Raw genomic sequence first — 17,130 nt, forward strand, 5'->3', positions numbered from 1 at the left:
AGTTAATAAGAATGATACTACTTAGTATAAATAAGAGTAGTTTAGACCTAATGGCACAATCATTCATTCCCTGGAGTCAGTAGAGGGGACGGACGACGCTTCTTCTTTTCTCTCTATTTTCGGATTAATTGTAATTTTCTATTCCCTTATTTCTCATTCATAATTAGTTTGCTCTTAATCTCTCTTATACTCTTATTTAATTTATGCATCTTAGATTAATTCTCTCTCTTATAATGCCTCTTTCAATTAATTGCTTATTTATCTTTATTTGTTTCATTAATATGAGTAGCTAATCCCCCCCCTCGCTAAGACTACGGGGGATCCATAATTATGAAGGGAGAGTAATCGATTTATTGGGTTAATGCTGGTATTGTCTTTGTTGGTTAAATGTCTAGATTAATTGTATCTGTCTGATTGAGTCGACGCAATTAGACCTTTAATTCTTAGTGATCCTTGACCTGGACCGAAAGGTTGGAAAAGGTAGACTAGTAGCGAACAATAGAGTATTGCAGTGAGGGCGAAAGTTAAGCTGTTTACACTTTAGGGTGAATTAAGGACCGAAAGGTGACGTTCGTTACCCCTTAGACCGTATTTGCATTGACCTGAGACCTAGATTACTTGACCGGATGATTATGGTGAACCGTTTGTCTTAATTGTTTCTCTGTCTGGTTAATCCCCTTCTCTTATTCTCTTTTCCTTATTCTTATTAGTTTAGAAAATCATTTCAAACCCCCACATTGTGACCCGTTACTCATAGACTAAAATTAGACAGATAAATCTCATTTTTGCCTCCCTGTGGAGATCGACCCTACTTACCGCTAGCTTCTGTTAGTAGTACTTAGGTATTTATTTTTGGTACATAACGACCGTATCAAATTTTGGCGCCGTTGCCGGGGAGGCAGCGTAGTTTTATTTGTTTTTATTTAGTTTATTTCTTGTCTCAAGGAGCTTCGGTTCCTTGAGACCGTTATTATGTCTTTCGTTCTTCTCTTTCCGCAGGAAGAGAACGAAATTTTTGGTACTTATTTAGCCAGGTTTTTGGAGTGGCTCGAGCCCAGACGAGATGCATTTTCTGAACTCCAATTGTCTTTGGACTATCTTCCGGGGTATGAATGACCCTACGCGAGCATACCTAGAATCTATTGGTAAGTGGGATTTGGAAGGAATCCCCGTAAATGAGGTATTATAATTCTTTGATTGGTTTTTTGAATCTCTTAAACCCAACTTTTCTCTTCATGTTGACTCAAATGAGGGGGTGGGTGAGACCTTAGAAACCAATCTGGGAAATGCTGACGGAGACATAGAGGAGACCACTAGCGTAGTTGACAATCCTTTTTATGAGGATAGTTTAGAACCCCTTTATGATTCTTGCACTGATAGTGAGGGTGATTTGAAGGGTCTCTTTGAGAATCTCTATCTTGACGAGTCTAGCAATAAGGAGAGTGAGGAGGTAGATTTAGACAGTCTTGAGGTCAAATGGGATACTTACGATGATATAGTAGATGAACCTATTATAGAGGACCCAATTGACCCAATTGACTTTACCGTCCCTTGCATTTGGGATGAATACCCACCTTCTCCTTTAGCAGACCAGATTCCTCCACCTCACAGTTTTCACCCGTCTGAGCATCCAAATTCTATTCGCGTTGTTTTTGAGTCCAATGCTCCTAAGCTGCTTTATTTTCCACCTGCGGTTAATTTGAGTTTTTATATTCCGCCCTTAGCTGGAGGGAGGAATAATTTTGTGGATATTTTTAGGAGCTGTCATAGGAAATTTGTTAGACTTAAATGTTATTACATTTCAATTTCCTATGCTATCATCATTTTATGGTGCTACTTACAGTTTTGTGTAGCACATGCGCAGCCTATTTGACAAAGTTTGCGAGCCTTGAGCTGCTTTGATTGGGTTCAATTAGAGTAGTTGGTTGAAAAAGAAGGTCGAGTGGGACTGTCCTGAAGCTAGCGCTACCCGGGAGGCAACCCAGAGATTTTATTTTGCATTTTTATTTTATTTCAGTTGTAATAAATGGTTTTTATACCATAAACTATCTCAGTATGCTTGTCTTGTTAGTTTGCGGCTGTTTTATTTGCGTTTTGCTGGAATTACATCGAGGATCACTCGATCGAGTAGTTTTTCTACTCGATCGAGTACTTTTGCTGATGGATTCACTCGATCGAGTGAAATTTTTACTCGATCGACCACCTGCAATTAGAGAACCACTCGATCGACTGTTTTTCCCTTCGATCGAGCAGTCTTGAGCGCCCATTCTACTCGATTGACTACTGTTCGACTGCTATCGAGTGCTGTTGACTTGGATTAGCTTTCTGAGACGGCTTTCTGGACCTTTAGAACCCTCCCATGTTCATGGTCGGTTTGGGGAGGTCCCTTTATTCGCGCTATCTTGTGAGTTTTCCGCATTTACTCTCTTTTTCTTTCAGTTTGCATTTCCTTTCCATGTTTTGGTACAATGGGGGCATTGTACGGGTTGGTTTGGGGAGGTTATGCATCCATATTTGTGTCTGCATATTGTTTTTATTGCATTTCAGTTATCACATTTAATTTATGTTTGCATTGTTGTTTATTTTCGTTAAAATTCAAAAAATTCAATAAAAATCAGAAAATTGTTAAAAATTCAAACAAATTTCACGTTTAATTTAGCATATAGGTTGAGTCGGAACGGTAGATTTCAATGATAAAATTGCACTGCAACTGTCTTTTTGCTTAAGCCTTGCATTAAACTGTTATCTTTTTGCTTTGTCTTTTGCATAATCTACGAGTTAATGTTTAATTTAGCTGAACATATAGACTTGACCTGAAATTTTGGCAACCTACTTATAATTTCTAAGATTTAGAGCCTTATAAACTGGTGTCATTTGTGACCAGTTTCATGTAGGATTGTGAGTAGTTACTCCTTGCATATTATGTATTATTAATTTGCACGTATATGAAATTCAATTGCTTTCTGCCTTTATACATTCGGGTTAGTGGTTGGTGTCACATGCAGGGAGGTGCTTACAATTTCCCTTTCTTTCATTTTTACCCATTTAAACTCCACATTAGCCAAATTTGCCAGTTGACCCTTAGCTACATTCCAAATTTAGCCTGCCCTGTCAAGCTAGTTTAGTGTATGTTTTGCAGTATATATTTCATTGTATCAAATTTTGGCTTGTATCTGTTGACTTGGAGTTGGTAATTTATGAAGGAAAGGAGGATGATGAAAAACGACATGAAAAAAAAAGAAAAAAAAAAGGAATTCGTGAAAAAGAAAAAAGAGGAGAAGTTGAAAAAAAAAGAAAAGAAACCGAGAAAATAGAAAGAAAAATCGAAAGAGAAAAAAAAGATGTTGGTTGGTTGACGGTTTCACTCCTATGCTTTATCTATATCAATTGAGGAGTATTTTCAGTTTGGTTTGGTGAGTTTTGTGCCAAATGAAGGGTACTGTGCTTAATTCATAATTGAGTAAGAATCGGATGTTGTTATATGGTTTTGTTTAGGTACTAGCTTGATCACCTATACCTCCATATTCCCATAAATGCTTTGCCTTTTCTTACCCATTTCCTCACCTTACCATATTTTTGTAAGCCCTCGGCTGTGACAGGACCTCGTTTGGTTGGAATGTGTGTACGGTAGCTAGAATTGTCTATCATATTAGCTGCATGCATGTTTATGTGGGTCGTAGTTTAGGTGAGCGACTATTTTTCTTTCTCTCTTACATATATATATGTTCACCCTTTGCTTCATGAGAGAAGAGTGACCCGTGAGAGTCCATTGTTAAAGGTCTTGCAAGGTCGACGGTTCAGCTTTATTATAAACATCTTACAACTCGTTTGCATTTGACTGTCCTGCTATAAGTGTTTAGTTTGCTTGCATTAAATTGGCTTAAGTGGGCATTTGTAGCTAGCTCTGAGTTATCTTTTCCGTTCCATTAGTTGCATTTTAGTTTACTCGAGGACGAGTAAAGGTTTGGTTTGGGGAGGTTTGATACGTGCATTTTATATAGTCTTTTTAGCCTAATTTATGCGCGTATCTTTATGCTTTTATCGTGGTTTTATGCTACGAAATGCCCCGAATATGCTACTTTGGGTTATTTTGTCTTATTTACAGGAATGGAACCAAAAGGAGTGAATTCAAGCCTTTTACTGTCCTTTTAGCATGCATTTGGAGAAAGAGTGAATTTGGAGCGGTAATGTAGCTATTTTGAGATGCGCAAAGAAGAAAGATAACTAGGCGAGCAAAGGAAGAACTTCAAATTGCTGGTGCCTACTTTGGAGAGCCATATCTCGAGTTCTACAGCAGATATTCAGGTGATTCTAATTGGATATGAAAGTTTGTCCTCTTAGCTTTCCAACGCCACCGGAATCGCCCTATTTGCCCAAGTAACGAAGAATTGGCAGCCGTTTGAAGTTCAGTGTGCAAAGCAGGAAAAGTACTCGATCGAGTAGATATATGGTCGATCGAGTACTAGCTACAGCGAGGATAATAGTGTCGAGTATAATTAGATTATATCTTATGTTTATCTTATATTTAGTTAATAAGAATGATACTACTTAGTATAAATAAGAGTAGTTTAGACCTAATGGCACAATCATTCATTCCCTGGAGTCAGTAGAGGGGACGGACGACGCTTCTTCTTTTCTCTCTATTTTCGGATTAATTGTAATTTTCTATTCCCTTATTTCTCATTCATAATTAGTTTGCTCTTAATCTCTCTTATACTCTTATTTAATTTATGCATCTTAGATTAATTCTCTCTCTTATAATGCCTCTTTCAATTAATTGCTTATTTATCTTTATTTGTTTCATTAATATGAGTAGCTAATCCCCCTCTGCTAAGACTACAGGGGATCCATAATTATGAAGGGAGAGTAATCGATTTATTGGGTTAATGCTGGTATTGTCTTTGTTGGTTAAATGTCTGCATTAATTGTATCTGTCGATTGAGTCGACGCAATTAGACCTTTAATTCTTAGTGATCCTTGACCTGGACCGAAAGGTTGGAAAAGGTAGACTAGTAGCGAACAATAGAGTATTGCAGTGAGGGCGAAAGTTAAGCTGTTTACACTTTAGGGTGAATTAAGGACCGAAAGGTGACGTTCGTTACCCCTTAGACCGTATTTGCATTGACCTGAGACCTAGATTACTTGACCGGATGATTATGGTGAACCGTTTGTCTTAGCTGTTTCTCTCTGTCTGGTTAATCCCCTTCTCTTATTCTCTTTTCCTTATTCTTATTAGTTTAGAAAATCATTTCAAACCCCCACATTGTGACCCGTTACTCATGGACTAAAATTAGACAGATAAATCTCATTTTTGCCTCCCTGTGGAGATCGACCCTACTTACCGCTAGCTTCTGTTAGTAGTACTTAGGTATTTATTTTTGGTACATAACGACCGTATCAATCTCCACCCGTAGTCAGCTGCAGATCAGTATCAACATCAAATGTGTTGTCAGAAGAGATAACAATAATCTCCTCCTCCCTGTCACTAGATGATTCTTGAGTGTTATTGGCCTCATGATCAGTGAGCCATTGATTGACAGGCCACTCAGAGTCTGATGAAGCCTCATCATCAGCATCTGCCATTTTATCTGTATCATTGTTTTCCCCTTCCTCTGCCACTGCATCAGTACCAGCCATCTCACCCATCATCTCCTCCTCTGCCATAATCTCATTCACTGGTCTAGAGCTTTATCCCACCTCCCTGATGGTGTGACCATCTGGGTAGTGACACCAGGTAGGCAGACCCCCTTCAGGTGGTTCAAAGGTCTGGTTATACCCCCTTTGTTCATCCTCCACTCTTGCCCAATCCAAATCCCCTTCAATCCTGTTTAAGATAGCATCCTGCAGCCGCTGGTCCCTATCCACCAGACCACTTAGACAATCCTGATTTGAGTAAATGACATAGGGGTCCTCAGCCTGTAATTGGACAAGTACCCCTTGTTGAAGCAAATTGAGATCCCCTTGCACCTCTAATTCCTCCCCTGCACTGTGGAAAACCACATTATTTATAGCTTCTTCATCCAGCCATCCCCCAGCTCCAGGCATACCCCCACCATTAGTCAGTTGATGATTTGAGATCATCTCCACATCCTGAGAATGCCCAGCACCTGCATCCCCCCTGCAATTCCCCATTTCCTTCTCCCTGAACCTCTGTCATGATCACATCCCCATTTGTCCCACCACCATTATTAGCAGAATTATTGATAGCCCCATTGGAGTTACCTCCAATCCCCTGCCCACCAGTTTTATTTCCAGTACCAACAATCCCTACCCCATGTCCTCCCTCCCCAGCTCCAACCTGAAACACCACAGGCCCAGCAAAAGGCTGTGCAGTAACTGCAAAAGTCATTCCAGGTAAAACCCTTCCCCCAGGGGTAATCCCTAAATCAAAATAAACCGCCCTTTCTAGTGATTCCCACCTTCTCCTTCTTCTAGACAGACCCCTAGCATTACCCAGCTTGACTCGTGAAGACAGAAACCTTGTTGTGGAAGGTGTAGCTCTAAGGTCCAGATTGAACATCATATGGATACTATTTGCTTGATACACTGGAAATCCTTTTTCCACTGATCTATCTAACATGCCATTTATACTCGACACTACAGTCATTAAAGACTCCCTACATTGTGATCCTTTATGACCAATCTTACCACATCTGATGCAGTATTTGAAGACTTCCTCATACTTAAAATTGTACCCATAAAAGGTATCCCCCCTCCATGGCTAAGAAGAACCCCGGCATTAAGGGTTCATTCAGCCTTAAGCAAACTCTCAGTTTCAGATAATCATTATTTGGCACCAAATGGAAAGGTTCAACTTTATATTGATGGCTAAGAAGCTTACCCGCAATATGAGCAACCTCCATTGTCATGTATTCAAACGGGAGTCCACATACCTGATACCGTCGTTCAGTACCAAAAATAAATACCTAGATACTACTAACAGAAGTCAGCGGTAAGTAAGGTCGATCTCCACAGGGAGGCGGTCACTATTCACTTGTCTACTCGGTCTGTCTAATGTCACAGTGTGGGGGTTTTGATTGTTTTAAACTAAACTAAATAAGATAAAGGCAAGAGAAGAGGGATAAGAGAAATTAACAGGAAAAAGAAGGAACTAGGGTAACGGGTCATCAATGAACGTCAGTTAATTGCAGTTAAGGTCACAGGTTAGTCGATGTGTCGGTCTAAGGGGCAACGAATATCTCCTTCCGGTCTCAATTCGCCCTAAAACGCTATTAGCTTAGCTTCCGCCCTCACTAAAGCATCCTATTGTTCACTGCAGGTCTCACCCCTTCCAACCTTCCGGTCCAGGTCAAGGCTTACCAAAATTAAAAGGCTAATTGCATCGATTCAACTAGCAAGATACAATTAAGGGCAGCGATTAACAACAAAGACAAAACCACAACGACAACCTATAAAACTAATTAGCAACTAACATTCATTCATTAACTTCCCTAATCCTAGCAGAGAGAATTAGCTAAACATGGTAAAGGGAAGAACAGAAATAAAAGGGAGCGAAATAAACATTAAATAAATAAAATGAGAGAAAAGAGAAAGAAAATTAGTACAGTAGATCCGGAAAATAAAGAGAAGAACAAAGTAATAGGAGAAAAGCAGCGTCCAATCCAGTATTAGATGATAAGAGAGGTCCTAAACTGTTCTATCGTCTTCCTATTTATAGGAAAGACGATTTTATTAACCCTAATGACGAAATAAAACAAAAAGCCCGAGCCCATTAGAGAAACCACTCGATCGAGTGATTGCAAACCACTCGATCGAGCAGAAACAGACTCAAACCTTTCGATCGAGTAGAAAATCTACTCGATCGAGTAAACACTAAAAAGACACTGTTCGATCGTGTAAAGAAAGTACTTGATCGACCTATTATTTGATCTAAAACCACTCGATCGACTAGTAAAGTACTCGATCGAGTGAAATATGACTCCAACAGCTACTTGTTCGTTAGTTTTCAGCTTTGACTTGATTATTTAGCTCCCGGAAAGGCTTCACGCATCCCATAACAGCAAGATTTCTGCTCCAAATTCACTCTTCCTCCAAATGCATGCAAAACGGACGGTAAAAGGCTTGATTTCACTACTTTATGGTCCATTCCTGCAAATAGAACAAAACAAACCAAAGTAGCATATTCGGGGCATTTCGTAGCATAAAACTACGATAATAGCATAGAAATACGTGCATAAAAAGGCCAAAAAGGACTATATAAAATGCACGTATCAAATCTCTCCAAACCAAACCTTTACTCGTCCTCGAGTAAACTAAATGTAAACTAATGGAACGGAAAAGATAACTCAGAGCTAGCTACAAATGCCCACTTAAACAAATTTAATGCAAGCAAACTAACACTTATAGCAAACAGTCAAATGCAAACGAGTTATAGGATGTTTATAATAAAGCTGAACCGTCGACCTTGCAAGACCTTTAATAATGGACTCTCACGGGTCACTCTTCTCTCATGAAGCAAAGGGTAAGCATCTGAATGTAAGAGAGAAAGAAAAATAGTCGCTCACCTAGACTACGACCCACATAAACATGCATGCAGCTAATATGATAGACAATTCTAGCTACCGAACACACATTCCAACCAAACAAGGTCTTGTCACAGCCGAGGGCTTACAAAAATATGGCAAAGTGAGGCAATGGGTAAGAAAAGGCAAAACATTTATGGGAATGTGGAGGTATAGGCGGCCAAGCTAGTACCTAAACAAAACCATATGACAACATCCATTTCAAACTCAATTATAGAATTAAGCACAATGCCCTTCATTTGGAATCAAAACTCACCAAACCGAACTGAAAATACTCCTCAATAAATGAAAATAAAGCATAGGAGTGAAACCGTCTCATCAAAAAACATTTTTTTTTTCCTTTTCTTTTTTTTTCTATTTTTTTTTTGGTTTCTTTCTTTCATCATTTTTCGTTTTTTTTTTTCAATTCTTTTCTTTTTCTTCTTTTTCTTTTCACGTCTTCCTTTTCTTCATAAATTACCAACTCCAAAACATCAGATACAAGCCAAACTCAGCACGATAAACAATATACCGCAAAACAATCTAAACTAGCTTGACAAGGCATGCTAAATTTGGATGTAGTTAAGGGTCAACAGGCAAATTTGGCTAATGTGGAGTTAAATGGGTAAAAATTAAAGAAAGGGAAATTGTAAGCACCTCCCTGCATGTGACACCAACCACTAACCCGAATGTATGTAGACAAAAAGCAATTGAATTTCATATACGTGCAAATTGATGAACATGCTATGCAAGGAGTAACTACTCACAATCCTACATGAAACTGGTCACAAATGACACCAGTTTATAAGGCTCTAAATCTTAGAAATTATAAGTAGTTTGCCAAAATTTTCAGGTCAAGTCTATTTGTTCAGCTAAATTTTAACATAAACTCGTAGATATGCAAAAGACAAAGCTAAAAAGAATAATAGTTTATGCAAGGCTTAAGCAAAAAGACAAATTTTAGTGCAATTTTATCATTGAAATCCACCGTTCCGACTCAACCTATATGCTAAAATAAACGTGAAATTTTTGAAATTTTTCAATTTTTATGAATTTTTTTTGATTTTTATGAAAATAAACAACAATGCATACAAAAATTAAACGTGATAACAGAAATGCAATAAAAACAATCATGCAGACACAGATATGGATGCATAACCTCCCCAAACCAAACCGTACAATGCCCCCATTGTACCAAAACAAGGAAAGGAAATGCAAACTAAAAGAGAAAGAGAGTAAATACGGAAAGCTCACAAGAGTACGCAAAGAAGGGACCTCCCCAAACCAGCCTGCAACATGGGAGGTCGCAAACAGCTACCATCAGCATCACAGGAAGCGAATCCAAGTCAAAACCACTCGATCGAAAGGGATAAATGGTCGATCGAGTGGAATGGGCATCCAAAACAGCTCGATCGAGAGGAATAGTGGTCGATCGAGGACTTCTCTTTTTGAAGGTACTCGATCGAGTGGAATAAATGCTCGATCGAGTGATTTCAGCAGAAAAAGTTCTCGATCGAGTACAAAAAGTACTCGATCGAGTGATCCTTAGTAAATTTCTGCAAAGACGCAATAAAAACAGCCCACAAAACTAACAATACAAGCATTACTGATATAGTCTATGGTACGAAAACCATTTATTACACACACGACTAAAAGAAATGTTTGAAAAACAACTAAAAATTAAAAATCTCCGGGTTGCCTCCCGGGTAGCGCTAGTTTCAGACAGGTCCCAGCTCGACCTTCTTTTTCATCCAGCTGCTCCAATCAATCACAATCAAAACAGCTCAAAGCTCTTAGCATGAGATCATATATCTGCGCATGTGCTACACAAGAGCATAAGTAGCACCATAATATAAAAATAAAATAGGAAATTGAAATGTGCATCCGTTTAAGCCTAACAAATTTCCTATGAGAGCTCCTATATTTGTCAATAAAATAAAGGAGCGCAGGAGCAATTAATAATAATCTAGGACGTTGTTTTAGTTTAACAAATTTGAGATGACAAGAACGGTGAGAAACTGTTAAATTAACCGACCAACTGGGAGGGGGTAGAGCATCGGAAGAAGAAAAAATGGGAGTCATATGAGATAGCGTACTATTAATACCAACAACAATGAAATTATTGCTAACTACCTCAGGTTGGTTGCTCTCAAACTCGGAATCATTGACAAAGGAATTTATTACCTCATTCGTGCTAGGAGCAATTACCGACTCAGCTGTCTTCTCGTCACCCTCCTCTGTGGATTCTGTCCCGTAAATCGCAGCCTCAAGCGCATCTAACTCGGCTTTGAAAAGGGGAGACTCACCATAACCGTTGTCATCATCAAAATTGTCGTCTAAAATGGACCCAAGTAACAAATCATTGCTCTCACTGGCCAAACTACTCGATCGAGCAGAATTATTACTCGATCGACAACTTCCCTCTTGGTAATCACTCGATCGAGCACTTGGAACAGCTCGATCGAGTACTCCCCTCTAAGCAGCTGTTCGATCGAGTGATGCAAACTACTCGATCGAACGTTTCTTCAAGAATTTCACTCGATCGACCACTAAAATCCATTCGATCGAGTGAAAAATGCTGATCAGTGCATGAATCTTCGTCTGAAGCGTCACTATATGATAGAACTTCGTAATCCGAGTCATATAAATCATCATCAGCATTAGGCAACACGGTTTCTTCATGGGAAAAACCGCTCTCTGCGTAGGTAACGCAGGCTTCCTCTAGTTGCCTAATTTTCGACTCAGCAGCTAGCTGAGCTATTTCAGACTCGAGCTCATCAATTTGCGCACAAACCTGTCTATCATATTCTTGCCTTTTGAGTGCATGTGCCTTCATCAAAGATTTCAGCTCCGCAATCTCTTCTTTCTGTCTATCAGGAGGAGGAGCTTGTTGTTGCGGTGGCCAGATAAATGGAGGTTGTTGGTAGCCTCGCTGATAGGGTGGATGTGGCGGCACAACTACAGAAGGTTGACTAGCTCGTCTACGCTGCTTGAATGCGTAGACCTCGTCATTTTCTGCTAAGCAAAAAGCTGCATTGTGCTCAGCAGCACCACATCTCCCGCAATAAATCACCTGCTGTGCCATATAATGGAACATGGGTGACGGGTCAAAGGTACTCAAGCCTTCCCTTTGACGATCTTTTACCTAGAACTGTCTAGGTAGGACCTGTAGGGCCTATAAAAACAGCACTAAATCAAAAGATTAGAACGACCTCAAGGGAAAAATCCCTTGAGGCTAAAAACAGATAGAATTAAATGAATAAATAAAGTAGTTACCTCCCCGACAACGGCGCCAAAATTTGATACCGTCGTTCAGTACTAAAAATAAATACCTAGATACTACTAACAGAAGTCAGCGGTAAGTAGGGTCGATCTCCACAGGGAGGCGGTCACTATTCACTTGTCTACTCGGTCTGTCTAATGTCACAGTGTGGGGGTTTTGATTGTTTTAAACTAAACTAAATAAGATAAAGGCAAGAGAAGAGGGATAAGAGAAATTAACAAGAAAAAGAAGGAACTAGGATATCGGGTCATCAATGAACGTCAGTTAATTGCAGTTAAGGTCACAGGTTAGTCGATGTGTCGGTCTAAGGGGCAACGAATATCTCCTTCCGGTCTCAATTCGCCCTAAAACGCTATTAGCTTAGCTTCCGCCCTCACTAAAGCATCCTATTGTTCACTGCAGGTCTCACCCCTTCCAACCTTCCGGTCTAGGTCAAGGCTTACCAAAATTAAAAGGCTAATTACAACTGGGTTAAATAAGTTCTTAAAATATATCCTAATCAAATTAATTATCTTGAGTAAATTCTATAATTAATTTTTGTTTCAATCAATCAATACTATATATATATAATCCGAAAACTAAGGAATTTCAATGTAATAAAATAAATCTATAAAGATTAATTATACTATATAATTTTTAATTGATCGCGCTGTGTAATAGACCTGACCAAGGGACTTCAATGTAAAAATTATATAGTTTTGGTTGAATTATAAATCTAGAAAACACCAGAATATGGAGATTTTCCTTAAAGTAAATATACCATTGTAAAATTATACATTAAATTAAAAATCTATGCAATTTTATTATACTACTTCATTCGTCTCAATCAATAGTTTACACTTACTTTATTTTTCCCTCACAAAATAAAGCAAATGTAAACTATTCACCGGGACAAATAGAGTATATAGTTTATTAATTATTTAACATACACAAATATAATATAAGTAGGTTATATTTTGAAAACTATTAAAAGGTAAATAAATCAAGCTAGATTTCTAAAAGATATAATATTCCATAATTATTTCGATTTGATTTAAAGCATATATGTAATATATATTTATATAAATATATAAGCCTCTTAAAATTGCATGCCTAAAAAGTAAAACTAATTATGTTAGTAGTGAAAAGAAGTGAAAAAAATTGTAGTAACATTGCATATAGTAATCCCCACTAAACTAAAATAATAAGAACTACTCAGTATTTTTCCGCCCAAACAATTGACAATAGTGCTTGGCCCATGCTACAATTATAATAAGGCCTTCCTTATAATAATTGATGATTGATTGACCAACAAATTTGCCACATAATAAAATATCTCAATAAATTATAAAGTTAACTCAAATTATTCTTTTCGAATTCAACACAATTGATATACAAAGTACAAAAGAAAGTGGAGCCCATATTATACCCTACCGTTATAAAGTCAATATGCGCTTTACTTACATTTCGTTTCTAACTCACTCCTCATATCCCCCTATAATCCTCCTACAAATGACTAAAACTAAAAGATTAACCCATCTATAAATTTTTCCGATCAATGCAATAACAAAGTAGTGACCCTATATTAGAATATGTTTTTCCATAATAGTCGGCTATCATTACTTTTAATAATTAAAATAGATTCGCACAAAAATAACTTAATCTAAAAGTCCTTTAAATGGTACACTTTTTTTGATAATATCATTAACATTATAATCAATACATTACAACAAACTATTATAACTACAACTCATTTATATAAATATTTTAAATTCTTACTAGCTTTATATAAGTTAACCTCACAAATGTCGTGCTTTAGCATGGGATCTCAACTAGTATGATAGTAATTACTCATTTGAATAGTCAAAGTAACAATATTAGCAGCGAGCGGGAGTAGTGAAAGTAATAGAAGTAACAACGGCGGGAGTAGTGGAATTATCAATATTAATATGGCAGTAGTGAAACTGTGAAAGTAACAATAATTACAGCGGGAGAAGTGAAAGTAACGGTAATAATAACGAATGTAATAAAAGTAACAATGCTAACAACAAAATAAAATATATATGAACAATTAGCTAACCAATCGATTTAAGTAAAATATTAATAGCGGGAGTAATGAATTTGTCTCATAATTTGTTTCATCGTAATTTTAAGATATGTCACAGAAAAATATATTAATGATAAATTTATGAGTTATGCAACTTTAAAGTAGTTTTATTTATTGAAAATAAAATCTAATGCTAAATAGAGAGAAAGTTACATGTTATTAAAAGTTTATTTGGTTTGACTGTTTTAAATATGTTCAGCAACAAACATTTTACAAAATAATTTACACAAAAAGACCCAATAAAGTCGTGCTCCTCTTTTGTATTAAACCAATCAAAGAAAGTATGCGAAACACTGACAATAATCAAATGTCATTGTTACGCTATGACCCGGGCAACGCCCGGGCTTGAACACTGATATATACTTAAAAGAGAAACTTTTCGAGTGCTCTTATTGGATGTTGAGTTTTGAGCATATTAAAATTTCTATCTTTAGTAAATTTCTTTTAAAATAGAAAATAATTTTGAAGTATATAAATAAATAAATAAATAATTATAATAATAATAATAAATTTCTTCGGGGACATCTGATAAATTTGGAACGATACAGAGAAGATTAGCATGGCCCCTGCGCAAGGATGACACGCATAAATCGAGAAATGGTCCAAATTTTTTTTTGCTCTCGGGTTTTTTCTGATGATGTTTTTGGGGACCACGTTGTTTCTTGTACTGGCACTATGGGTGTTAAGCATTGGCATAACCTCGTTCGGGACACTTTATTCGACATCTGCTATAGGTCTGTTATTTCTACGGGTAAGGAGGTTGATATCGGTTTGGTTGACGAACATGGTGGCTCTCTTCGTCTTGCGGATTTGCTCCTTTATTCTTGGGACAGAGGGCGTGACGTGTGTATCGATTTGACATGGTCTTCCTCCTTGACTCAGACTGGGATGACTGATTTTGTGCACGGGTGGGTTGTCGCTGATGCTGCTCAGTGTAAGTCTACTAAGTATGGGGATTTATGCGCGGCAGCTGGTTATGGTTTCCTTCCCTTCTCTTTCTCTTTGCTTAGGGAGCTGGGTTCGGATGCTGTTGCCTTACTCAAGCGGATCCAGAAATTCTCGGTATCACAGGATGCGGGGGCTCGGGTGGCCGCTTATATTTTTACTAGACTTAGCTTTGCTGTTGCTAAGGGTGTGGGGGCCCAGATTGTCTCTCGGCTCCCCACCAATTTCATGTAAACTTTTATTTTTCTATTTATGAAAGCTGCACGCATCCCTTCATAAAAAAAAATAATAATAACAACAACAACAACAACAACAACAACAACAACAACAACAACAACAACAACAACAACAACAACAACAACAACAACAACAACAACAACAACAACAACAACAACAACAACAACAACAACAACAACAATAATAATAATAAAAGATAAAATAAAGGAAATACTATCTTTGATAAATATGAAAGTGATTCCTTATAGCAATAAAACGCAAGTATTTCAGTTGTCCTCAACTTCGGGAATTGCATTAAAGATTAAATAAAAATAAATAAACACTCTTGTCGGTGCATACATTCTCATCTACAATAAAAATCCTAACTTCCTCTGCCGTATATTGTAGCGTTTGGTTTATTTGTAAACTAGTTTGAATGCACGTGCGTTGCAACGGGGTAATTGACTTATTTATAATGCAAAACAAAAAAACGTTATAAGTGTTTAATGTTTACATTCTATATCTAATGATTTGTTTACTTATTATTAAAATATTTCTTTCAAAAAAAATAAAGATTAATATATACGTGGGTTAACTCTTATTTATAATCATATAATCATCCCACCTTATACTAATCTTTCAATGTTGGATAATTCTACTATTTATAAGTAATATATTCACCAAACTTGTATTATTTTTCTGATATGGGACAATTCTACTATTTATACGTAGTATATATTCATCAAACCTGCATTGTTTTTCAATGTGGGACAAATAACATACTCAAAATTACACCATCTTTTTTGCACTTAGTTCGACATCCAACCAGATCCCGAATACCGAACACGGACAATTGCTACTCATTATATCTAATAGTTATATTTAAATTTAATAATATGATCAATTACTCTCCATTAATATTTGTACGTTGTTTTTCTTCAATTTTTTTTTATCATAATTGAGATACTGAAATTTCCCGCTACCCCTTAATTTTGTCAGATTTTCTATGTTACCCCTACTTTTAAGAATCTGCCTATGGTACCCTTGATGTTCCATTTGTTTGCCCATGGTACCCCCTAATGTAAAGGCTATTAAATGGATGTTAAGTTTGATGGCGTGGCAATAAAATAACAATTAAAAAATAATACCCCCCTTATTATTGTTTTATTGGTACGGATATCTCTCTCTTTTAAATAAAAATTTAATTAACTATTTCATTATAATATTGGAAATTTCTCATGGTAACCTTGAACTTTGATAGAGTACACATGGTACCCCTAATTTTAAGTTTCTACAAATGGTACCCCTGTATTCACCTTTTTCTTTCCCAGAATACCATTTGACAACTTCCGTCATAACGTCATTACTCCGATGACTTGTGACGCCTTTTTATTTTGTTATCTATTACACAAACACTTCATCATCTAATTCCTAAATCCATATTTTATTTAATAAACTAACATTTAATACCTAAATAACAAAACACAAATAGCATGGCATGCTCAATTACTCATCTAGTTACTCATAGGAGTAACGGCGTTATGAGAAAAGTAAACACGGGGTATTATATGTAGAAACTTAAAATTAGGGGTATTATGTGTAATCTACCAAAATTCGAGGGTACCATGAAAAATTTCCGTTATAATATTGACCATTTTATCGCTCTTTCTCCCACCTAAAAAAATGTTACAACTTTAAAAATTTAACATTTAATTCAAGATTATGTTTAAAGTCTCTTATATAATAAGTATACTTTGAGAGATTCAATATATTTGGGGTGATACCTAAGTTCCAAGGATAAATCCTGTTTATAATCATGGGATCACCCCACCTTATGATAATCTTCTGATGTGGGACAATTCAACTATTTATATATAGTATATATTTATCACACCTACATTATTTTTCAATGTGAGACGAATAACATATTTAAAAGTACACCATATTTTTTGAACCTAATTCGACATCCAACCCAATTTAATAATAAGCAAATACTATGATATCTATTAATATTCATACTTATTTTCTATTTTTTTTATCATAATTAAAATATGTGCAAATGATAGAATATTTTTTAA

At 36.7% G+C, this 17,130-nt stretch overlaps 1 non-coding gene across 1 annotated transcript; it reads left to right on the top strand.

Annotated features, from left to right (window-relative positions):
* The first annotated feature begins 14,400 nt into the window (after nt 1-14,400).
* Nucleotides 14,401-14,503, top strand: LOC141654144 (U6 spliceosomal RNA). Its single transcript, XR_012547711.1, has one exon. It is a non-coding gene; the product is annotated as a U6 spliceosomal RNA (small nuclear RNA).
* Nucleotides 14,504-17,130: the final 2,627 nt, after the last annotated feature.

Source organism: Silene latifolia, chromosome 4, assembly GCF_048544455.1.
Source record: "Silene latifolia isolate original U9 population chromosome 4, ASM4854445v1, whole genome shotgun sequence".
Taxonomy (NCBI): Eukaryota; Viridiplantae; Streptophyta; class Magnoliopsida; order Caryophyllales; family Caryophyllaceae; genus Silene; species Silene latifolia.